Source organism: Hevea brasiliensis, unplaced genomic scaffold (assembly GCF_030052815.1).
Source record: "Hevea brasiliensis isolate MT/VB/25A 57/8 unplaced genomic scaffold, ASM3005281v1 Scaf77, whole genome shotgun sequence".
NCBI lineage: Eukaryota > Viridiplantae > Streptophyta > Magnoliopsida > Malpighiales > Euphorbiaceae > Hevea > Hevea brasiliensis.
The window spans coordinates 161,892-186,500 of record NW_026615296.1 but is presented as its reverse complement, the minus strand read 5'-3'; the positions used below and the strand labels follow the sequence as shown (position 1 = coordinate 186,500).

The 24,609-nt window shown below is 44.1% G+C and overlaps 2 non-coding genes across 2 annotated transcripts; both read left to right on the top strand.

The window, feature by feature from the left end:
• Window positions 1-15,817: 15,817 nt before the first annotated feature.
• Window positions 15,818-15,889, top strand: TRNAE-UUC (transfer RNA glutamic acid (anticodon UUC)). Its single transcript has one exon. It is a non-coding gene; the product is annotated as a tRNA-Glu (tRNA).
• Window positions 15,890-21,051: 5,162 nt separating this feature from the next.
• Window positions 21,052-21,138, top strand: TRNAS-UGA (transfer RNA serine (anticodon UGA)). Its single transcript has one exon. It is a non-coding gene; the product is annotated as a tRNA-Ser (tRNA).
• The last annotated feature ends 3,471 nt before the right edge of the window (window positions 21,139-24,609 follow it).

The window sequence follows — 24,609 nt, the reverse complement described above, 5'->3', positions numbered from 1 at the left end:
CCAACCGAAAAATCCGTAGCCCAGGTGACTCACAGCCTCCCTCTCGCCTAAATGAAATGGGATGAATCAAATCAATAAGCTTTTTGATTGATTCAGGGCGCAGCGAAGCCAAATTCAATCAAGGCAAGGGGGGCTTACTTTTCCTGACACTGAGTCATCCTATTCAAATTTAGCTATGCTAATGGAACAGGAAAAGTTTTCAGATGATATGGACCCCAAGAGATGATCGAGAACCTCCAATTGCTTAGGGGTCGCACTCTGTCCCGCTTGGTGGACGAAATCTTCTCTCCTTTTAGTTTTCTTTCTCCCACACGCCTTTGCCCTCTTTCACCGAAGAGGAAAGAAAATCTTCCAAGCGGACAGAGACCTAAATTTCCATTAGATTCATTCCTAAGCTTGCTTTGTTCCAGCAAGATGATCAGTCCGAGAGGGCTGGAGAGAAAGCGGTAAAAACCTCTCTGATTCGGTCACCGAGCAGTCGGACGACTTTTCAGTAAGCCAGGATGACCCCTTCGACGCTTCTTTCGCTGTATACCCCCTCCATCCTTCGGAGGTGGAAGAAAGGGTACTATATATATTATATATATATAGTCAGTAGGGCCCCAGAACGCTAAATAAAAAGGTGGGGGAACAAGAGTTGTCACGATAGGAAAGAGAAATGACTATAAGGAACCAACGATTCTCTCTTCTTAAACAACCTATATCCTCCACACTTAATCAGCATTTGATAGATTATCCAACCCCGAGCAATCTTAGTTATTGGTGGGGGTTCGGTCCGTTAGCTGGTATTTGTTTAGTCATTCAGATAGTGACTGGCGTTTTTTTAGCTATGCATCACACACCTCATGTGGATCTAGCTTTCAACAGCGTAGAACACATTATGAGAGATGTTGAAGGGGGCTGGTTGCTCCGTTATATGCATGCTAATGGGGCAAGTATGTTTCTCATTGTGGTTCACCTTCATATTTTTCGCGGTCTATATCATGCGAGTTATAGCAGTCCTAGGGAATTTGTTCGGTGTCTCGGTGTTGTAATATTCCTATTAATGATTGTGACAGCTTTTATAGGATACGTACTACCTTGGGGTCAGATGAGCTTTTGGGGAGCTACAGTAATTACAAGCTTAGCTAGCGCCATACCTGTAGTAGGAGATACCATAGTGACTTGGCTTTGGGGTGGTTTCTCCGTGGACAATGCCACCTTAAATCGTTGTTTACTCTTCATCATTTACTCCCCTTTATTTTAGTAGGCGCCAGTCTTCTTCATCTGGCTGCATTGCATCAATATGGATCAAATAATCCATTGGGTGTACATTCAGAGATGGATAAAATTGCTTTTTACCCTTATTTTTATGTAAAGGATCTAGTAGGTTGGGTAGCTTTTGCTATCTTTTTCCATTTGGATTTTTTATGCTCCTAATGTTTTGGGGCATCCCGACAATTATATACCTGCTAATCCGATGCCCACCCCGCCTCATATTGTGCCGGAATGGTATTTCCTACCGATCCATGCCATTCTTCGTAGTATACCTGACAAATCGGGAGGTGTAGCCGCAATAGCACCAGTTTTTATATGTCTGTTAGCTTTACCTTTTTTTAAAAGTATGTATGTGCGTAGTTCAAGTTTTCGCCCGATTCACCAAGGAATCTTTTGGTTGCTTTTGGCGGATTGCTTACTACTAGGTTGGATCGGATGTCAACCTGTGGAGGCACCATTTGTTACTATTGGACAAATTTCTCCTTTTGTTTTCTTCTTGTTCTTTGCCATAACGCCCATTCCGGGACGAGTTGGAAAAGGAATTCCTAATTCTTACACGGATGAGACTGATCACACCTGATCAGTGAAAAATTCTGACACCAATCATTTACAAGTGAGTATTACACCAAGAATTGACAAGCGGATGAGTTTTCTAGTTGGCTATGTTGATATAGCTTAGATAGGGAAAAGATACTCCTTTTCGTATGCTCGGCAGGTAAGTTTAGTACTAGCGCATCAGAAAGATAGGCCAGGATGCTACGGTAGGACGCAAGGGGTTTGGCATATAGTCTCCGTGGATTTGACAAATGTTGCAGCGTTTAACATAGTCCATACAATTCTGGACCATTGTAGGCCAGTAGTACCCTATCTGTTTGAGCTTAACTCGCATCTTTGGCCCAGACCGGTGGGCACCACACACCCCTGAATGTACTTCGTACATGGCTTGCCTTGCTTCATCACTAGACAAACATCTCAGCCACAGCATAAGACTTTTTGTATAAAGTTTCGTTTAAATACACATACTGGGGCAACCTCCTTCGAAGCTGGGTTCCTTTGTGGCTTTCTTCTGGCCATCTGCCGTGCTTAAAGTAGTTAATAAAATAATGTCTCAATCTTCAATAGATACTTCCATGCAGGAGCCATTTCCACTATGGTGACAGCGTTGCAATCCTGGAGTTGTTCTTTCCGGCCTGGAAAAAGGACCCTGTCATGTATAATGACTTATGTTCTGCCACCAGGGGGGCTGCTAGAGCGGCTACTAACTTGGCGAATGCGTCTGCTTTGTCGTTCTTTTTCTTTTGTACGTGGCAGAATTCGAGTAGCTCGAACTCTTTCATGAGCTCCATAGCCATGGCGTGGTAGGGCAACAATTCTGGTTTGCATACTTCAAATGTACCCTAGAGTTGGCGAATGATTAACTGCGAATTCCCATAGGATCATGAGGACCTTTATACCAATTTGGTTGACTACCAGGAGGCCGGCAATGAGCGCTTCGTACTCAGCTTCATTGTTTGAACAGCCTTTCAGTAAGGCAAAGGAGAAATGTATAACGATATTATTATAGAAGAAAGAAAGAATCCATCTCTACGCAGAAAGATCTATGCTAGGATGACAGCGCTATCCTGATGAAGCCGTATGACACCTTTTCTTTATTTAATCGAAATTGGCTTGGTCTTATTTGAGCCGAGGGTGGAGTGCTTAATAAGTAAGTCAGTATGCCAGAACCAGTAATATGGCAAGCAAGAGCTAATGTTTTGCTTGCCATATAATATATATAAGCAGAGGAAGCAGCTTAGCCTTTCCTTTCAGTAAATGAAGAAGCTTTTAAGCTAAGCTATTTACGGAACAAAATGAAAGTCAATAAAGTCAATACCAGTGCCATCCTACTCTGATAGTAAGAGGAAGCCCTTAAGGACTATCCATAAACGCCGGTGGAGACCCTCCTCAGAAACAACACTCTTTCAATCAAGACCAGTGCAGGCTACTCCTGTAAGCAAGGGCTAATATGTCATGTCAGTTCATTTGTACTAATAGCGCTTATTCCGCCCTTAGCCTTCTATGCCTAGTGTCTTTGGAAAGTCAACCAGAAAGAACCCTATCCATCAATTTCCAATTCTTAATTCTACGGCCAGTTTTAAGGCACTTGAAAAGTTTTCCTAGGGTGACAAAATAAGTTTTATTAAAGGGAAAGTTTGTTTGAAGCTGGGTTTTCAGTTTCATCATAGAATTGAGGCTAATGGCTACTCGGGTGGTATTTGGGCTCTATGGAAAGGAGTGAATTTTTCCGTGTCAGTGGAGGAAAGAAATTCTCAGTTTCTGCACATGAGTATTAGTGACACGAAGGGTATGAAGTGATGGCTTAACCGCGGAAGGTATTATACTCAAGATGGAATGAGAGCCAAGTGCTTTTTCTCATAGCAGTGGGAGGGTGTCCTCAATACAAGACAAGCACAGGAAACTTATTTTAAGAAAGTGGGAGCCGAGTGCTTCGTTTACTCAACTCGTAAAGGCAAAGAACCTCACTCTCTCGATCGGGAAAAGATCAATTGTGGTGGTGGCATTGGGGGCCAAAAACGACGGAAGAGGTGTCATAAGTAAGCGATACCTGGTGAACCGGGCGTACTCTTCAAAAGACAACTCAATAGGAAGATGAAAAAAAGGTGTTGGCATACCATTTATATGCTCCCCGAATCGGATTCATGGCTAAAGGAATGCTTGCTGGCTAGCACTTTATCTTAGACGTCTATCTCACTCTTTCTTTCACAGTGCCTATCTCGAGTGGCTAAAAAGCACCTTTAAAGACATCTTCAATAGCTCATGCCAACCGCTTCAAGTCTTCTTTTGCTGCCTATGGATCTGTCTTCTCTTGCAAGAGCCGATTTGTTCACAGACGATTTCTGAACACTTTCAAAAACTTTTTTAGATTCGAGCTATGCCCTGAGTGAGGTATAAAGGTTGAAAACCGTTAGCAAGGCTAGGCAACTTCTCGCTACTGTTCTTGTTCGAAAATGCCCTCTTGTTCTTGCTGCTTGGGTCTCCACCGGTTGGCTAGACACAGGCTCTTAGGCAGCTATTGACTCAGCTGGGGCACTGACTTTCGGACAAGAATAAAATGGCCAACTCGGAATAGAAATAGCCCCATTTCTTTATATTTGGCCCTAGTCAGTTGCACATTCATAGGCTCTTAGATGGGCTTCTTTGCCACGTGAATCAGAAAAGGCTGGACTGATTGATTGCCTACTTAGTAAGTAAGGGAAGGCAATGCCCAATATATATCATATCCTTCTCACTTGAGAGATGCGATTCATAGTAAGTCAAGGAACTTCTTAACCATAAATCCGAGCTTATGGGATTGATATTACATCACATGGTAATTGGTTTCAAAGGCTAGATGCTGCAAGTGAATCAAAAGAAGAGGTTTCACATTCATCTCTAGAGGGGCAAGGGCTTAGACGAGACCTAGCATCTCTCAGCTCAGATTCGGCATATCCGGTCTTAGCAAGACAGTGTTCGAGGGTTGTTAAGGAACTTCTTGCCCTAAGGGTTAATGTCCGAGACGGGAGTCTAGGGGAATAGGTTTTCCGGACTAGTTATCTTTCCTAGCTCTTTTTTTAGCTGCCCCCTTTCTTCCTCTAAAACCAGAGTCGAAAATAGAGGATAAGAGCAAAACCTCAACGTATCCATAAGACCCCCACTAACTCTCGACATGAGGAGACATTGCCTTCCCCCGCCCAATGACACAAGCCATCAGCAAGGTTGGGGCCCTCCCTCTGCTCTGGTATCTCCTCCGGGGGCTAGGTCTCCTGGCTGTCTGTATTAGAGAAATCCGGACATCCGCTCGAAAGGAATGCTTGGCTGCTTTTTTTATTGGAATGATAGGAAGAACAACCCCGGAAATCTCTCTCAACACAAAGAGAGTTCTCGGGGCGGCGTGTAATCTCTACATTTCGAAAATCACTCGGGAAGAATAGGTCGAAAAAAGGAACACTCTTTTTCCTATCCCCTATTTCCAGACCCAACTCCCGAAAGAAAGATGCAATCTCCACGCTGCCCTCTATACCCGGTACCTAACCCAACCTTAAAAAGAACCATTCGCGAATACTTTTCCTTTTATCTTTAAATACCGAAGGCAGTATTCCAACCTAAAGTACAAAGGACATACCCTTTTTCTTGACTTTCCTGTTACAAGAAGGACGTCTACTTTATGAAGCTAATAAGGAGACTTCTTTTTTCTTTATTTCTCGAATGAGTTTGTAAATGGTACGAGCCTTACTCTATTGCTTTCGGAATAGCGTCTCGGGAAACTCCCCACATAGTCTTCTGCCTAGGCTGCTTAAAAGAGACCGTATAGTAGCTTCCTTCGGGTGGTTTAAGGCGACTAGCAGACTAGGTCGTGCTCCAATAATGGACACTGACTACGCTGTGGATTGTCTCCCCGGCTCAATGGAAAGACAACCCCGTTCTACACTTCATCAAGACGAAAATCATGCCTTGTCTATCCCTACAAATAACATTTGCCTTTTCCTCAGCCGACCAGCAAAACAACGAATTCCACCGCAGATAGCCTTTTGCTAGCACATGCTGAAAAGAACAAGTACGTACCCGTCTCGTGCTTGACTCTATCTGTAAGACTGGTGTGTGCAGCCACTTAGTGAGGAGAAAGATGTTCCCGGAAAAGACAAAGGCTTCTTTTATTGGCCAGATTCCACTTCCCGTGAGAAAGAGCATGAAAGGAAAGGGTGGAAGTTAGCTTCGGCTACGACCGACTGAAACTCTGATCCCGGATCTCACTGAGTTAGGGGAACTACCACCCCTTATTATGGACGAGTAGGCTACCATCGGGTAGGGGCTGCTCGTGACTGAATCTGCCCCTGTCTCTGGGGCAAACTGATCCGACTAAGGATTCTACTTACTTTAGGAGAAAAGCTCTTTCTATGGCCAATTTGATGTATGCAGAATGTGACTTTCAACATCCTCATATAGAATAAGAAAAGGGTTGGTGTAACTAACTGCGAAAAAGCGTCTATCGGCTCAGTCAACTTCGTCGACCCCTCTCGAATCTTTCTCTGGAGTGGGTAGCGGCTTAGCAGAGACTATTGGGAAAGAGACAGCGAACGGAGGGCAACCGACTGTTGGGAAGGCTTGTGGGATACAGCAGGGGAAAGACCTATTTGATATGAAGTCACCCTAGGGCCAAGTCCAAGGAAGAGTTGTTATAGGCTAGCTTTATGTTGGGCCGAAAGGAGAGGATTGAACTCAGTCTTGGGCCGACTTGCGCGTGTGGTGTTCTTTAAGGCGAAAAACAAAAAGAAGAGAATATATATAGTAGTTTCCGTAATAGCCTCTGTATTTGCTACTGATCTGATTCCTTTCATTTGTGGTTTCAAAGAAAAGAAGCATCTTGAGAGCAGCTTGGCCCTTTCTCAACAGAGGGAGAGCTTTCATTCATTGTACGAGTTCATTCAGTAGTTAGCAATTAGCCAATCGCTGAACAAGAAATGGAATTTTCTCTTTTTTTCTTTGATGTGAAACAACCTCTACAAAGTCTTGGTTCAGCTCCCCAACAGGGCGAGCCCTTTCTACTTCAATTTTGGTTCCTTGGCCGGATGCATGTAGTTTTCCGAGCTGCTGTCTCATCTGGTACTCGAACCCGAATCGGTGAGGTATGGGCTGCAGAACCCGTATTTGTTCCTCCTTTCCCGCTACTCTAAAAAAGTACGCACGTGCGGGTATTAAGTTCCTCTTTCGGATCCGCTTTTTGAAGATCTGCTTTCAGTCTTAGTCTAGTACTGGTAGATAGACTTTACAACCCTCACCTCTTTCTGATGGGACTACTCTACTAAGGGTAATCACAGAACAGGCGTAAAAGAGAGGTTTTATTCCTTTGCCGCCATGCCCTTGAGATCTGCTACAGACGTAGGTAAAAGAGAGATCAATACGGACTGAAAATAGTGGAGACTGAACCCTCTACGGAGATGATAGAAGATATAAACCGCTCAATCGATACGATAGAAGAGGAGCTCCGAAGGTTCCTCTCTTCACTCTTTTCGGATGATAAGTCGAGCTAACCTATTCATAAGTCTCACTAGCCGTACGGTCTTGAGTGCCGGGACCTTAACCATATGATTCTGATCTACGATAGGGGTATTCCCAGTGGTATGTTTATTTCATTTTCCGGAATGCTTCACCCAGGCCTTCAAATGTAGATTCTTCCAAAGATAGACTGACTAATAGGTCTGTTCGGATTCGGATTGGAGGTCTTGAAAGAAAGAAACTGGTCATTGCTTTACTAATAGCTATTAGTAAAGGGCAGAAAACCAAAACAAGAGATAGAGCTGGGGACAACTTTGTTACTTTTTCACTTCGGAGGACAGGGAAATAAGAGAGGTTTGGGGGAGATACACTAGGGACCATATCGTTGAGATCGCGGCTCTAAAGAAGAAGAAGAAAGGGAACCCTTTCGTCGCAGTGAACGAACAAGTTCATCCTGTGGTCCGTTCATCCCCTAAAAGAGTCAATCTAGTCGATTCGGCCGAAGTAGATGCTTTTCCTGCAGATAGACGCCCTGAGATCACTGAATCATTGCCCAGGTCGGAAGAGCTTTACATTTTTGCTAAGTTAAGAGTCATTTATCTTTTTCTTAGCTATTGTAATTTTCTGTCATTTTCCTTCTGGATTGCCCCTTTTTAGTTACGGAAACCTTAGGCAAAGAGCTTTTCTGAGTTGTCACATCAAACAAGAGCAAAAGTTCATTTCAAAGGCGGAAAATCGAAGATTACAAGCTTGCGCCTCTTTTCATTCTACTTCTATTTTCTGGAAATAAGGAGTGCTACCGCACACATTTAGGGCACCCCTCATCCTTTACTTGGACTATAAGAAGTCGGAATGTAAATTCAGCCAAGTGGGGCGGGTAATCCGAGTTTACGAGAGTTGGGGCGCGTAGAAAAATAGATCTGATGAGCCTCTGAATCAAAAGGCAACGGATAGGCCGTTTGAAGGCCGCTAAACGATCGATACGATGTTTAGGGCTGAGATCGGAATCGAGAAAGGAGGTTTTCTTGGTCAGACTGTGGGTGGGGCACTTTCACAAAAGACTGATCCTATTCCTCTTCCTCAACGCCGGATGCATTGAATTGAAACAAAATCCTGTTTATTTAAATTCAAGTAGAAGTAGTTTCTTTGACTGCTTATCCAGTAGCTGGTGAGACGAGTCAAAGTTGTTCGTGCTGTTCAAATAGCTCTAGTTCTTTTTCCTTTTCTTTCTTAACTTCGTCATCCTCATCAGAATCATGTTCCTCAGAAATGTGGAAGACTTTTTTATCATCTTCGAACATGTGACTATCTTGCTCTGGTACCTCAAACTTCTCTTCACAAACTAAGCCCGGCCGCCTAAAGACCTTTCCGCATTCTGGATCTTCAAAGAGAGCTCTCTTTTGTGCTGGAGAATACATGGCGTCAAACGGTGCTAACATTCCTCTTCCATTGTACAACCCTTGGGCTTCCTCAATTGAGTATCCCATTGCTTGCATCATTCGAAGAGCTTTCGAATCGTATATCTTAAGCCCCTTTCTATTAGTAAAGCTCCTTTGTGTCAGCTAACTTCCCATCTCCTTTAGCTCTTGGTTTTGGCCCAAGCATTTCCAAGTGATGCATCCGGATGGTTTTAGGATGATGATCATGTTTCGGGGATGAGGAATTTTTGAAGTTCTTTTTATTTTTTTGCATTAAAGTACGCTCAATCCACTTATCTCCCTTTTGAATATGGCCCTATCGACTCAGATATCCCCCCCTATCCTTTAAAGCGAAGTGGAACTCTCATCTTGAATTGGCATAAGGGCTGGCTCACCATCCTTCCTGTGACTTTTTGGGACGAAACGGAAAGCAGGCTTTTTGGGGGCCTTCTTCGTATCAGGAGTTTTTTGCTTAATCTTCAACTTTTCGAACTTCTTCACCTATTTCATAGCCTCTCTTCTGATGGCATCATAGGGGTCGATTTGTCGTCTGAGGTCGAAATCTCTTTCTCTTTGAGCTTTGTAGCATTTATTTCATCTTCGGAAAAAAAATATTTAGCAGATGCGTAATGCGCTTTTGCTTCGCAAAAAGGATTCGCATCTGCTTTCACCCTCTTCTGCTCACCACCTTTGGTTTACTTGAAACATTGGTGATAGGTAGAAGGGACGACACAATTATCATGCATCCAAGGCCGCCCAAGTAGAACATTGTTTGATGTTTCCGCATCAATGACATAAAGGAAAAATTGTACCACTCCTCGATCTTTAATTCAAACCGTACAATGCCCGGAGACCTCTGCCTACTTTTGTTAAATCCTTGGATAAGTAGATTGTTTGGGGCCAATCGATGAATAGCAATCCCGAGACGTTTTAGCATTCTAAAAGGTAGGAGATTAACAGCCGATCCCCCATCTATCATGATTCTTGTTATTTCCAATCCATTAAGGTATCCTGAAATGAACAAAGGCCTGTTATGCAACATGAGTCCTGGTTGCAAGTAATCGTCCGTAAACGTGATCAAAGCCAAACACTCGGAAAAAGTTGGTTCACTACTTCTCATCTCAACTTGGTTAACTTCAAAAAAAACTCCTCTGGGTTCGTTAATGCGTATACTAGGCACATCCAACGTTCTGCAGACATCTTCAATGCATCGTATACGCTGAGAAGTGCAGGAATCTTTTTGAGATGAGCTAATATGTCATAGCGAACATGTTGTCCATTAGCCGCTAATGTTTGACCAGCAAGCATTCGTGGTCTCCCTCGTTGGGTAACTGCGTTTTGGCTCTATAGGATGCCCCCAGCACTTCGGTCTATAGGGATGCCCCCCAGGGTTTTGATTTTGCGATAGACCATGATCCTGGACGGGACTTTCAGGATTTGGGGATGATCTATTCTTAGACTGAGACAACTCTTGCACAAGATTTTTACCATAATTCGGAACGGGAGGTAATTTCTTGCCAGATCGTAACTCCGTCTGGTTTACTTGGGTTATAAAGAAATCTGAACCATCTGGCATGATAAGACTAGACTCTACCTTAAAAAAATTCATCAACTTTATAGGTCCGGCCGTCAAATGCTGCACTCTCCACATCCCCTGAGACTGAAGAAGTATGAGAACCGTCGGTGTTGTTCAGATTGGAAGTCCCAATCATCATCGGAATCACTCCATTCATGATTTGGAATATTCCATCCTTGAGGGGGCTTTCTTGCTCCGAACTCTTTTAGAAAAGCTACCACCATAGCTCCCCATGTCGGTATGGATCCCCAGGCGAAGTTATCATACCAAATAAGGGTTCTTCCCATAAGCGAGTAACAAAATTGTTTGCAACAGAGAGCCTCGACAGCAGCTCTTACCCCACACTCTTGTTGAAAATAGACCAAATATAAGCCAATGCGTCATCTCCGGCATTAAACCGGAAAAAAGTTAGGGATTTGGTATTCATTCAGGGGGATATGGGACATGTTCCATCCATTCTGGATAAGGAGCTATGTGTTTCGAATTCAACATAAGTGGGACTTTCAAGGCTTGTGGAATCAACAAAAATTTCTCAACAAAAGAATAGCAAATGGAGACTTCGTCTAATTCATCTTTTTTTTCAGAATCTTAAGTCTTATTGACTTCTTCTTCCCTTTGTACTTTTCTATCCTAAGAGCTCTTCTTCTTCCTGACCATTTTCGATGTATTCAACATTTCTAATCTGAATTCTTCCGTGGTTCCCTTCTAAAAAATATCTATAGAAGAATCTTCTTAGAAATGCTGTGACCATAGCATCCCAAGTAGGAATGGTTTTATGGCGTTAGCCATGCATGTAAGAGCAGCACCTGTCAATGATAATGGAAATTGACGAAGGCACAAAGCCTCACTTCTGGCTCTATCTCCACATCTTTGAAGGAAGAGTACCAAATGTTCGTATGGCTTTCCTTCTCCGTCGTACCGGGAATTAAATATCCTGGTGGATAAGATTGTTAACCCAATAAGAAAATAGGTAACCGTACTTAAAGAGAGGAAAAGCAGGCCTTGTTTGGGTCTCTGGAGTTCAAGAGTTGGTCGGAATCTGATTCTTGTGCATCGTTGGATGTATCCTGAGATGAAGTGGCCTGTCTATCTCTCATTTTTCATCCACACCCTTAGCTACCCTCCTCTATAAAGGCACCACCTCTTTATTGTCAACTTCTTAAGGCAATTCCCCCATTGCTTCCTTTGTCACAAGTTCTACGGAATCATCAGTAACTTAGACACGAAATCCATATACTCACTAGGTGAGTCTGAGTTCCTTTGCTCTTTCTTTGGTCTTTGCCCCCTGCCTATTTTCTTCGGATCGTTCTGACGATGCTTATTCTTTTCTTTTTGATATAACCTCGTCTCAAGGGCCGCCTGCATAGCAATCAATCGTCGTTGGCGCTTCCCGGCTAACACGAGTGCTCCGTTCTCCTTGAATATATTTTTCATAATATTTTGAGCCTCTGAAATGGCTCTTCCGGTGCTAGAACTAGAATAGGCTATGCTTGGCGAGATCTCAGCTATCGGGCAAAGAATATCTCCAACTATTACAAATACCGGATTTGAGGTGACCACAGGTTGCTTAGGAGGGTCTATTTCAATGACACCATCATTTAATGACTTTTGGATCTGATCTTTAAGAATCCAACAATCGTCTATCGGATGACTATTAACCCGATGGAATTTGAAGTCTTTTTGATCTCCTACTCGTCCCACCTCATCCGGTTTCTTAGTTTCGGGAAGCTCGATCAACCCTTGCTCTAGTAAACCTTTCGAGCCAAGCCCCTTCATTATTATTAGTAAGATAGGTTGCTGTTGCTTTCTGAAAGTCAAGTTTCTCGGCTTTACTTTAGTTTTCAATAAGGGGCGCGTTAGCGCTTTACTAATATAAAAAGGGCTTTATCAGCTGGATCCAGAACGAATAGGAGATCTATCAGTACGCCATCCGCTCCATATCTTTCGTAGTTTAGAAACTCGTCCGTCCATGGGACACCTTTCGTAGTGAGGGAACTCCTCTGTTTTTAGCTTGACGAGCGACTTTAGTTTCCGAAAAACGCATAACCCGGGATTTACGTAAAAGAGAGTCGAGTGACAAGGGACTTGAGTGACTCACCCTAATCAATAAGCGGGAGAGGGGCGAAGAAACTCGATCGGCTACTAGAGACGAGCAAGGGCCGAGGACGCACTCGACAAGCAGACGAGGGACGAGTGGTAGGAGCCGACAAATAGTAGTGCCGGTTCAGTGAAGTAAAGTCTTTACGTCTATAAGGGCTCCCTGACGATTCCGAACCTTCCAAAAGTGATGGGTATGTGTTGTTTCTTGGCACTCTCTTTCTTTGTTATGCCAACCTAAAAAGAGGTAGGGATACGGAGCTTGACTTGAAAACAAACACCCCCTATCACAACAAGGCAGATAGGGCACTTTTTTTTTGCCTTCCTTAAGTCCAGGATACGAAAAGAATTCCTCCCCACTAAAAAGAGCGATTGAGAGTGGATTTCGGGTTCGATAGTGTCGAGAAGGTATTAGCCACCGGCGACCGTACTTTCGTAAAAGCACCATTGGGCGGTGGTTCCTCTCTTTTCTCTTGAACCTCGACCAAAAAATCGATCTCGCCATCAGCTCGACTAAGAATTCAAAATCGAAAAAGTAAACTTCACTTTACTTAAGACGAAGGAACCGAGTGCCGAATTGAAATCTCAACAAAGAAATGAAAGCATAACTCTTTGCTCTTGTTGTCCTCTTACTCTTTTAGCCTGCCTTGTGGAGGTCTCGGGCGTCTACGGCAGATCCGATCAGTCTCGTGATGAAGAGAAGTCTTTTCCGATCTTCCACTAAGAAAGATATCGTCACGACAACTAAATTTGCCCGGTAAACTACTCGGGGCTCCCCATGGTTTAGTAAAAGGGAGGGGAGATTTTCTCTTCATCTGGGGGTTCATTTCATTCATTATGAACTAAAAAGTGTAAGGCTGATTAGTGAGGTCTTAAAAACTTCATACAAGAAATGATCAGCCATTCCATTTGTGCTTTCAGCAAGTAGGCGACGCGAATCTATGCTTTCTATGTTTTAATCGGATACCAATTGCTTGGATGCGTTTGAAAGCCAAGAGATGAATTGCAGAAAAAATGCTTTCTAGGTTTGTCTTGTGTCTCCGTAACAAATGGTCCATTTATTGATGGGCGAACGACGGGGATTGAACCCGCGCGTGGTGGATTCACAATCCACTGCCTTGATCCACTTGGCTACATCCGCCCCTACCCCCGGTTTCAGTCTCTATCTACGATCAGATCCTTTCTGAACCCCCCTATGACCGCTATCAAAGAGAAGCTTTTTCCTATACTATAGTTGCAAGTCTATTGTTGTGCTTTGGAATTAGGGGAAGCAAAGCTTCAACAAGTAACATTCTGGAAAAGCTTCAAACAAAGAGGTTGGGCTGTTCACTTCATTGATTTGACTTCACTTTACTTAAGATTAAAGAAACGGGGCCGGGCGGGCAGTGAAGGCTCGTTTAGTAGACAGCAAGCGAGCAGCAAGCACCTACTACTCCTATCAAAATGAAAAGCAGCAAGCGAAGCTTGAAGAAGGTAGCCCCTCTCAGAGAAAGCCATTGCGCGCTAGCCCCTTGTATAGGGTTCCAAACCTACGCACCCCTAAACTACAAGCTTTGAGAAGCCCCTGTTTTTTTTTATGGGATATTTGAAGAAGCCCCTTTAGATAGGCTAACGCGCCTTTACTAATATTCTAATAGAAGGCCCTTCTTTCTCAAAGTCAAGTTTCGCGCTTCTTACTTTAGAAAGATTGCAGGGGCGCTAACGCGACCTTCCTTCAGCTGGCTCCGCCCTATCTATTTATTCATCTCTTTTTTCAAATGGATATTTAGGGATCTCTCTTGTTCATAGATCTTGAAACCAGATCAATATCCATTTCTCAATATATCCATCTATCGATATTTAGATATAGATCTCTATCTCTGGATCTATCTCCATATCTAAATATGGAAGAACCAACACTTAAAGGGCGTAACCAACGGAAGGTTCTCACCCTGTCCCCGACATTGTTCTCCGACGATGTCCCCTGGGCGAAAGGGGCCACCATTCTCTTTCTTTCTTCAATCGTTCCGATCAGGACAAGTGGGCGTTTCGTCCTCCTATCTACGCAATTCTCTGTCTTCGTTTGTGATCATGTTGGGCGAAAGGTAGTTGTAGAGGAACGGCTGTGAAACGGCGATTCCCCCCTTTCCATTGAAGTAGGGGGGGCCTCCTTCCCCACCATTCCGGCCTATTATTTATTGATAGGGATTTTACCGATGCTGAAGGTAGCTTGTTGCTTACCAAGCCACCCACTTGAGAAGCTAGTCGCCAGAAAGAAGCGACGAGGAAGCGAAGCTGTCTACGAAGCTTTGCTTCCCCCGTAGTACTCGGCTTGTCGCTACTTTGATTCAAAAGGTAACCGACGGTTCCCGACTTTCTCCGGTTTCCGCAACCGTAACCATTTGTCACTCCGATTACTTCATCCAACAATTTTTTTTTTATTATTTCAATAGCTCTAAAAAAAAAGTAAAGGATAAGCTTGCATTCTAGAAGCGGTAGCTTCCCGCCTCCTTCATTCCTACTGCCCCCTTCGGTGAGAAGTTCCCTTCCCTTTTCTAAAATGCCTAATTGGTCTGCCTCAGCAAATGTAAAAATGGAGCTGCCCGCTGTTTGGCTGACCCTCTTCTTCCCATGCGGGTTGGGTTGACCCAGAAGTCAAGAAAGAAGGAATGGAATCACTGGAGAGTCGTCTGCAGTTCACACTTGGGCAAAGACGACTTACTTTGGAAGCGGAACACGAACCGATTTCCGCTATTCTGGATTCTTATTGAGCGTAGCGAAATCAAGGTTTATGATAAAGTCAGCGAAGTTTCTATGGTGTTCTACCTTTGCGTAGTCTCGGTCCACAGTGGAAGGCTCCGCACCCGAGCCTCGTTAGACTCAGCGGAAGTTTAAGGTGTAAGTAAAGAGAATAGAAGAGATGAAGTCCGTCCCTTAGCCTAGTCTATATCTACAGCTGACGCAACTCCGTACTGACGCCTCACTACTACTTAATTAATTAATTAACGGCTAAGCGATTTCATAACCTAAGCTTTTCTTAATCAGCTGACCTTACAAAGTAAGCCCTTAGCCTCCCTTTCTTTATAGTTCGAAAAAGTGACTTCGTAACCTTAACGTACTTTCTTTCTTACTTTAGCATAGGCCTTCGACAGTTCAAATGGGGGCTTCACCCTGCCCTTTTTTTTTTTCTTGAATTATAACGGGGCCTTACTTATTCTGTTCAGGGGGGGATGAAAGACAAAGAAAGAGATCAGGGGACTTTATGATCGGAGAAAGGAAAGGAGCGTGGTTGGTGTATCACTGGGTAGGTGGGGGAACCCGTAGGAAGGGGGGACGACCCGCCGAATTCACATCAGAAATCGCCAACATGAACACAAACGAAATCGTGAATTGCGTATAGAAAGAAAACGAACCACTTCTATTCTCGGAGCTGAGGTATATGAAGAATGGCTTTTTGGTCCCTTTCGTCCAGTGGTTAGGACATCGTCTTTTCATGTCGAAGACACGGGTTCGATTCCCGTAAGGGATAGGTACTCATTCTCGGCCGCTTTCAGTTAGTGTTCATTGCTGAGTGATCGCTCGCTATCTGGCTGAAAAAGGTGGTCCGGAAGCTTCCTCTCTCCCAGCAAGCAAGACGAGATCACCACTTCTCTCAGTAATGAACTTTCTTGAATTCTTTCTTAGCCTTAGATGTCTTTTCATAGATTTTATAATTTCCGACAGACTCCATGCATGCGTTCTTTTTCTTCTCCTCTCAGCCATACATTTTTTTTTGCTTTTGGCCGTTTGTTTTTGTTAGGCATTGAACCTTACCGCTCCGTGGGGTGCTGAGTGGTGTCCTCTCTCCTCTAATACCTAAAAAAGAGTTCCGTCTATAGAGCTTAAAGCTTCAACCATGGCATGGCAGTAAGTTGGCCCAGTCTCTTGCCCAGCCTTCGCCTTCTTCAGTGGCCAAGTTGAAGCGTTCAACGGTTCTTCGGCCTACCCCCTTTCTTTTTCAAGGTTGAGCTTGTTCAATTGAAGCTAATGCTATGCTGTCCTTCCCTTGTTCAAGAGAAAGCGAGGACTTTTTTTTAGCTACTGGCCTAAACAAAAGAGATTAGCCTCTTGATCGATCGATTGATTGGATCGAAGTACTTCAACGGATCCATCCTAGAGATAATGATAACCTGGTAAGCTAGCATGTAATGACGTAACTTCTTCGTAACCCATACCAATGCCAAGCAAGTCTTCTCAATCGCAGAAGAATTCTCCTCATAAGCCAACATCCTCTTACTTAACTTAAATAGTAAACAGCCCTCTCGATTCCCTCGTCATCCATCTGTGCTAACATACAGCCCATTGCCGCTTCTATAACAGACAAGTACAGTAACAGAGGCTTTCCTGGTCGCGTCGGGACCAAAACAAAAACAGGCTGGTTCATCAAACATTCTTTGATCTGCTCGAACGCTTGCTGACACTTCTCATCCCACTTCCTGCCTTTATCCTCCCAGGCCAGATCGGCATTATGGAATTCATCCCTAAAGGAAGGGGGAAAGCGACTTCTTTTTTTGACTATGAAAGCCGGCAACAAAGCAAGGATAGTCGTAGACTACTTGCCCTATCTCTTAAAGCTTCACTAGCGAAAACTGTTAACTCTTTCATTTCTACGACCAACCGAGAGTCCCTGTGCTATGGCTCACGCCCGGAATAAGGTTTTTTCCTGATCTGCTTTAGCAAGGTTGTATTTTTCCTTGTTGAGCTTTAAAGTACTTATTGCAACTCGCGGTCACAGAAATAAGAAACTTCTCTTTGACTTCAGCACTTGAACTTCACTTTCCAACTTTATGGGAGTAGGGGCTTTCACTGGAACTGAAACTCTATCTTCTGTTCAACTCGGCTTCCTTAACTTAAAGACTTTGAGGGCTTACTTTGTAGGGCTTTCCACTCGCGCTGCCCGAAAGGAACTAGAATTAACCTTTTCTCTAAGCTAAGCTCGCCAGCCGTCAACCAAGCCAATCAAATCTGCCTCTTGCGCTCTTATATAATCTTTGGCCTCTCTCTGCTTCTCGACTTTACCGATCCTTCTTCCATTCCATAGTTGGACCTTCATGTGGAACTATTGTTGTTTTCACATTCCCCTCGCACCTTAGCGCTGCCTCTGGTTTTTCGTCTTGTGCAGCCCTTATTTGTCTTTTGTTCTTTGGCTTTGACTTTCCCCTTCCCCCCTCTTTTCAACATCTCTGATATGTTCTGCATTTTGTTCGCCCACTCTTCATTCAGGGTGGTTAGAACCAGGGGAGGATCTTCCACCTTTAAGGTCATAGCACCATCACCTGAATGCTTACTTTTACTGCTCTTCTCAGGTTCACCTCTTTTCTTAGGATTGGCTGCCCTGAGGTTCTTGTTTGGAGTCATTTGTTTATCACAGAACAAGTCCCCCTCAGTCACTGCCATAGTTGACCCAGTATCAACCCTCTCTTCCAGATCCTCGCTTCTATGGGCCAAATCACTCTCCTCGCTCGTTAAACTCGCACCTTGACTACACCCTTCTCGGCTTTGTTACCCAGACACTCATCCTGAGCAATCTCTTCCGGTTCCGCAGTGTCCAGATCTGGCATCTTTGCCTCTTCTTGTTCAGGGTCCTCTAGAACCGCAAAACGGTTCGGGCTGACTAGGTCTAGTTGGGTCATTCCACTAGCACAACTAGTGTCCAGCTCCCCCCCTTTGCCATTGTCACTACTGGTACCTGACCCCGTCGGCTCGACATTTTTGCAAACACCGACCCTTACTCAATAGGGCAATGAAAAGAGGAGAACGAGGACAGCTGACTACCACTAAAAGTCAGACTACGAGTACACATTGTATGATTGAAAACTGCCGCTGCGTACTACCTGGTGCTTGCAGGTCTGACTGGTGCCTTCTCTCCAACAGCTGCTTCAATCAATGTTAAGTCTGACTACGAGGCTTCTTAGCCCGCAGCTGACTACAACTTGAAAGACCGAACAGGAAATTCAAAGTCGTACTACAACAACTGTAAACATTCCCTCCCCGCTCTGACTTTGATCGACTTGCCCACACAGCGTCTTTTTTGAGAGAAGAGGTCAAGGGGCTAAGTGACTCTCGAAAGTCGTCTTTTGTATCGCATCAAGAGAAATGACATAGATAAGATCATTGCTTGAAGAGTTTCATTGTCGAATTGATCTCGGAATTGGATCCCAATAGTAGCTGCTGCCCAAAGGTGCTTTATGAAAGCCGGTCCACAGCAGTGAAAGTACGATTTATTTTGTCGATCGAACGAAAACCGCTTCTTGCTTTTTTTGCCTCTCTGGCTTGACTACTCTGCTTGCTTAACACAAGTGTGATTTAACCTTCACGGACTACTTGACTACCCTCCGGCTCGAAAGCAACAAGCAACGGATTGAGCTGCGCGAAAGCCGTTGCTCGTTAGCGCTTTAGTTTTCTTGCAGGTTACTAATAACATAACATAGAAAGGGCCTTTTCTCGCTTGTTTGATGAGACCCTAGTTGGCTTTCTTCAATCGGCAAAAACAAGGGATGGATCGGAAGTCTGAGTTGGCTTTAAGAGATGGGGACTCCAGCGGTAAGAAAGAGTCACTAAGTAAATCAATCGGTGGATCACACACACTTGTTAGAGACAGAGACAGGGGCACGCCTGACTATTTAGAAAGTATACAAGTGTTGAAAGAGTGAAGTCTGGGGACAACGGTAAACGTGAGGAATGGGATCTCCAAAGCTACCCGCCCTCAACAATAAGTTCGCAAGCAAGGGACATGCCGAACACCTACCTTTCCAACGTTGTCCAACGCGAGGACTTTTAATTGACGATGCGTTCCATCGTCAGCAAGCGGTGGCCGACAAGGCCCTTTTCCCTAAATATCTTGGGAAGCGAAGAGGACAGGTTTGAAACTCGTTCGGTAAGATTCTCCCGAAGGTAGGCATTTACCCAAGGCACTGATATTCTGAGTCTCTCAATTATACGTGGGAGTTGAACGTCTTATTCTTATGAGTGGCCTATGTGAATATAAGCCAGGAGCAAGGATTCCGGAAAGTGGAGTGAAAGCCGGCTCTAAACAGGATCCAAAAACGTTCAAATCCAGTTCCAATCTGGATAAAGTGCAGTTCAATCGTCGAAAGTGATATCTCTTTTAGTCCGGTCTTCTTTTCTCTTTTGAGTCAGGTTCTTAAGACAGGACAGGAAATCGGGTTTTCTGAAGAATCTCTCTTCCGGCCGTTAGTTCGAGATCGAAACTGGACCTGAAAGAGACTAGACTTCTAGTAACAGTAGGTGCGCCTTCAGTTGAGGAGAGCTGTTCACAAGCAGTGGTTATGAGCTCTTTCTTGTTTCGGTTCAGAAGAGGCTACGCACCTTCAGTTGCACTAGTGGATTGAATAACCTTTTTTTTTAGTGCCAACAAAGTGCATGTGTTGTTGGTTAATAAAAACACGAATTTCGATAGGCTGGAGGACTGATACTATAAGTAGGACAAACGCCTTAAAAGAGAAATGAAAGGCATTTTTCCACTTATCCAAGGAATCTCTTTCTTGGCATTTGTATTTGAGAGAGAGAGCTATGCTTAGGTCAGTTTCTTTAGTAAACTTCTTTGGTAAGTCAGAAGTGAACTTTAGGGGCGTAAGCGGTAGTCCCGTATGAAATTCATAAAACATTCATATCTAGCACTTGAGGAGGTCAATCTTAAGTGTTGGAAGCTACTGCTAAGGTACTCCCCCTCATCTATAAAGGATAGGCAATTGAGAGAGAATAGGGCGATAGCCCGGTTTTGATTGAATAATCCTTTCCTGTGCTTGTATTGAGGTATACCGAAGATATGAGTAAAAGTAGGTAACAGAAGGGGAGGGATTGCTGTTTTTTATTAGTGAGGGCAAGCAGCTTATATTTTTTTGAAATAGTTTGGTAGGGCTTTAAAGAGTAGGCGGTTCGTATGTTTTTATGACCCTCAGAATAATAAGTAGGAGGATACGCAGAGCAAGAGCTCTTGAAGTCTACCGGGGCGCGCTTCTTCATTCATCCATTTAGGCCCTACTAGGAACACGTAGATCCAGGGAACCTGGCTCGGGAACAGCTTCTTACTAGTAGGGGCTAATCACAGTAAGAGAGTCCAATCTCTGAAATAGAGCTTAGTCTCTCCATAGTAGTATACTAGTAGAAGGCGTAGGTTATGACTTAATCCAATAGAGTCAGAACACCTTTATATCTAAAAGAAATGGTGCTCGATGAAACGATCCAGATTCCACACTATGCTGTGGGCTGGGGAGAGAGCTGCTCTGCGAAGCTGGGCGTTCAGTGTTCTTATGGAGGAACCATACTAGAAAGAAAATAGAAAAGGCCTTCAAAAAAGAGCGAGAGAGTGATGGGCAGCCTTAGTCTATATGTTGCTCGTAAGCCGCCAAGTACCAGTTTCGCAACAGTACTGGCGCAAAAGGATCGGTCCTTCACTTGCTGATCGTTCGCGAGTTGAACTCGCTCTCTTGCCACGCCTTTCACTCACTCGCTTGAGTCGGACTCAATCACTCGTTTGGAGGATCATTCGTTCTTCACTCTCTTGCCCCCGCAGGGAGCGCAGCAACCAAGGTGCATATTATCATATAGAAACAAGCAAGCGTAGCGAATCACATAGAGTTGCCCCTACCTGCCAGCGCGCGGATAGATAGGGCGGGCGAAGCGCGAAGGGGATGGATGTCTGAGCGGTTGAAAGAGTCGGTCTTGAAAACCGAAGTATTGATAGGAATACCGGGGGTTCGAATCCCTCTCCATCCGCGAAGTCATAAGTTCTCTCTTGCGTTATCTATAGATAAGAACGAATCGGATCGACTCGACTGATATGATAGATGGAATGGGTAGCTTGTGTTATGATTTAGTTAGGACTTTGTCTCCCTTTCGTTATCTTCTGCTCCCCTTGTATAGGTTGGGGAAGGGCCGGGTGGATTATTACCTTTGGGAGCTAAGTCGAAGATCTCGGTGGTCTTGTGAGTGGTTGATAAACTACGATTGCAGTTTTCTTTAGGAAGTCCCATAGCTGTGAGGCTTAACAGACAAAGAAAACGGTGGATACTTCCGGGTAGAAGGTGACGACCCTAATGAATCGACTATGAAGAGAAGGGGATTTGGTGTTGAAAAAGATTATCCCTATTCAGAACGACCGTCGTGGAAAGTGGACCCCGAATTTTGAAGGTCCGTACGTCGTTAAGAGAGCCTTTTCAGGGGGTGCCCTTATTTTGACCAACATGGATGGAGATGAACTACCAAACCCCGTGAACTCAGATGCTGTGAAAAAGTATTACGCTTGAAATCCGTGTATCTCAATCAGTTGAATTAATGAAAACGGTTTTATCCTTTTTCGCAACCCATTTTATTTTCAGAAAGACTGGGAGAGTCTCCTTCCGGAGGCATTCTCAGCAGGCTATTAGTTTAGCTCTGTAACATAGATACAAGAATCTGATTTTGGTGAAGCTGGAAAGGGCGTTTAATTGTCCCATAGGAAAGAAGGAATAAAGGGAAATAGCAAGAGCTCATTCGGATAAAAACCCGAAGAGGCGGTCTAGGTGAGAGCTAAAGCGTTGGGAAAAGGATACCTTGCCGAGTCGAAAAACCCGAAAAAAAAAGCGCTTCGACCAAACTTGAGAGGTCGGTGAAGCATCTCCTGGAGAACGAGTTCGATCTCCCATTGGTCTTTGGGAGCTAGCATATGGGGGCAAAGTTCGACACCACATGGGAAAAATCGACAGTAATCCTGGCACAAGCTGCGCTATACATCGTTAGTATCATCGCTGGAAGAAAAAGGAAGTTATTTTTTGATTATGTTACTGTTCGACTTTACATCCTTTGTATCTTTTGACATTCCTAACCATAACATCAAATAAACTCCATGAAAGTTTTTTTTGCATAATAAAATCGTGTTACTTTTTTTTTGCTCTGTCGCAACATCTAAAACATCGTGAATTCCCTTGCAAAACTCGTTTGTTCAATCACACGTGCACCTTAATCCTCATGTTTGTTATGTCAAATGAATATTGAAACAATGAAACAGGTGCAAGCCTTAGAAGCAGTTTTGAGAATCAATCACAGCAAAGAAAAACAAGAAAGCACAGATGATAAATATTGAAACCCTACGGTCGGGTAGGCGTGTCAGCAAAAGCTGTCGCACCCTCAAAAAAAAATCTGGACTCCAGTCCAGCGCGTTGGGATAAACTCATCAATAAAAGGGCACCGAGCCTCTCAGTATGTTCGTCAAGCTCCCCAGCAGAATAACATGGGCTTTTCAGTCCCATACAGTTGGGATGAACTCATTAACAGGATGTTCTTAAACCTTCCAGTGAGATCCGCATGAGGGGATGGTTCATTCGAGCTCTATCAGAGGAGTTATCGTCCGCTCATCGAGAGGATTTGTCTGAACCTGGAACGTTGTTCAAAAAACTTAATGGCCACCCTTCGAGATGTGGGGGAAAGGCAGAAAGGTTGGTTCTTCGATGACCCTTGGCATGGCATAGTTAAGATTGAACGAAGGGGGGAGTAGCGGACCTACGGAGACTTTCTTCTAATCCCAACTCACCCAATGAAGAAAGAAAGAACTCATACTGAGAACATTAATCCATGCATTGACCGAGTTAGACTAATCCGACAGATGAATGCCCTGATCAGCTCCTTACCTCGACTGGCACAGGACAGGCCAATAGAAATGGCAGCTCAACCTGAAAGCCTTACGGTGAGGCAGAGACAGACATCTATCTCGATTCCTCTGTTTGACCATTACCATCTTGCTTTTGAGACCGATCACTAGACCTCTCAAGCATTGTAGTTGCATCACATACGAAATAAGTGCCGACCCGCGCAAGTGAACGAGGAAGCTTACCATTCCGCCGTCGGTCAGTTATTCAGCTAGGCAGGGTATCAACGGTCTAACTACGAAATCTTGATATCAATGCCCGGACTTTCATCCCACACTATTTCTTCTTTCGTTTTAAGACCTAATAAGGAATTTCAAAATTCTTCTTCGAAAGCTTTTCAAATCACATAAGGCAGACCCGGTAACATTAGAGTTGATAAAGTGCGTGCCACACTATGACATCCAATAGCAGAGACAGAAATCAAGCTTGCATCTCCGTCTTGGCTAGAATCCTTCTTATCTTTCTCCTACAAGCCAATCATGCAGTCTAGCTCTACTTTACTACGATATATCTTGTTTTTGTTTTGTTCGATCACAAACAGTCAAACCAGCTACCGAAAGAGAGATATTCAATCCGTTACCATGACTGATAGGATGATCAAGCAAGGATGAAAAGCTACATGTTCCGCTTCTCCTGTTAGTTAGAGAGGAGCGGAGACCTGACTATCTTTATCTTGTTGGTTCTTCTTCTTTCGAACCAACACCATGAAAGTCAGCCAACATTGACTGACTTTCAGGAGTGAAAGAGAGTTTGAGTTTTAAAAGAGAAGGAGAACGATTTCTTACCTTTCTGCTTTGCCCTTGCTTTAATGCGCCCGATTCCTTACCTTGAAAAAGGACGATTTGGCTTTGAAAGGAATTCCTCTCTTGCATTGCAGCTAAAGGAAGAATTGTTTTCGAATAAGCTGTTTGAAGGAATTGAATCCATAGTAGAACTACACCCATGCACAAAAGAGTTAATCCTTGAAGAGCAGGTATATTAGGCATAGAATCGGACGACGGAAGGAGCTCTTACTGCTCGAGAAGGAGCTGTGAGACTTATGTTCTCGCATCCGCAATCGAAAGGGCAGGGACTTCTTAGACGCCTGTTTGATATAAGGGCTTGTTTGCATAGGCTGCACATGAACTAAAAGGGCTTTCTGTTCAATAGGCGATAGGCCATTACCGGTCGTCAGCATTCAGAGCAGAGGTTTAGAATCGAGGAAAGGGATTTGTCCTAAGATAAGCCCTTTCCGCTTTTACAGGTACGGGTACTTTTGCCAATGCATCTGTGGCCCCGCCGGGTCAATCCCAGTTCGGAATAACCTCGGCATATCCAGTGTTAGCGACGAAGAAAAGGATGCCAGTTGCTATTGAATTCGCACCGCACCGAACACTTTCCTGACAGCGTCCGGCTTTGCTTGATTAGGGATTAGGCTTAGGGAAGGAAGAAGAAAGAGAAGATGCGCAGAAAAAGCTGCTTGAGAAGCTGTTAGGAGTTAGGAGGAATGCGCTCTTAAAGAAATGCCACTAGTAGTAAGAAAGAGGCTTAGCAATCATTCGAAAGTAAAGGACTTATGCTTAGT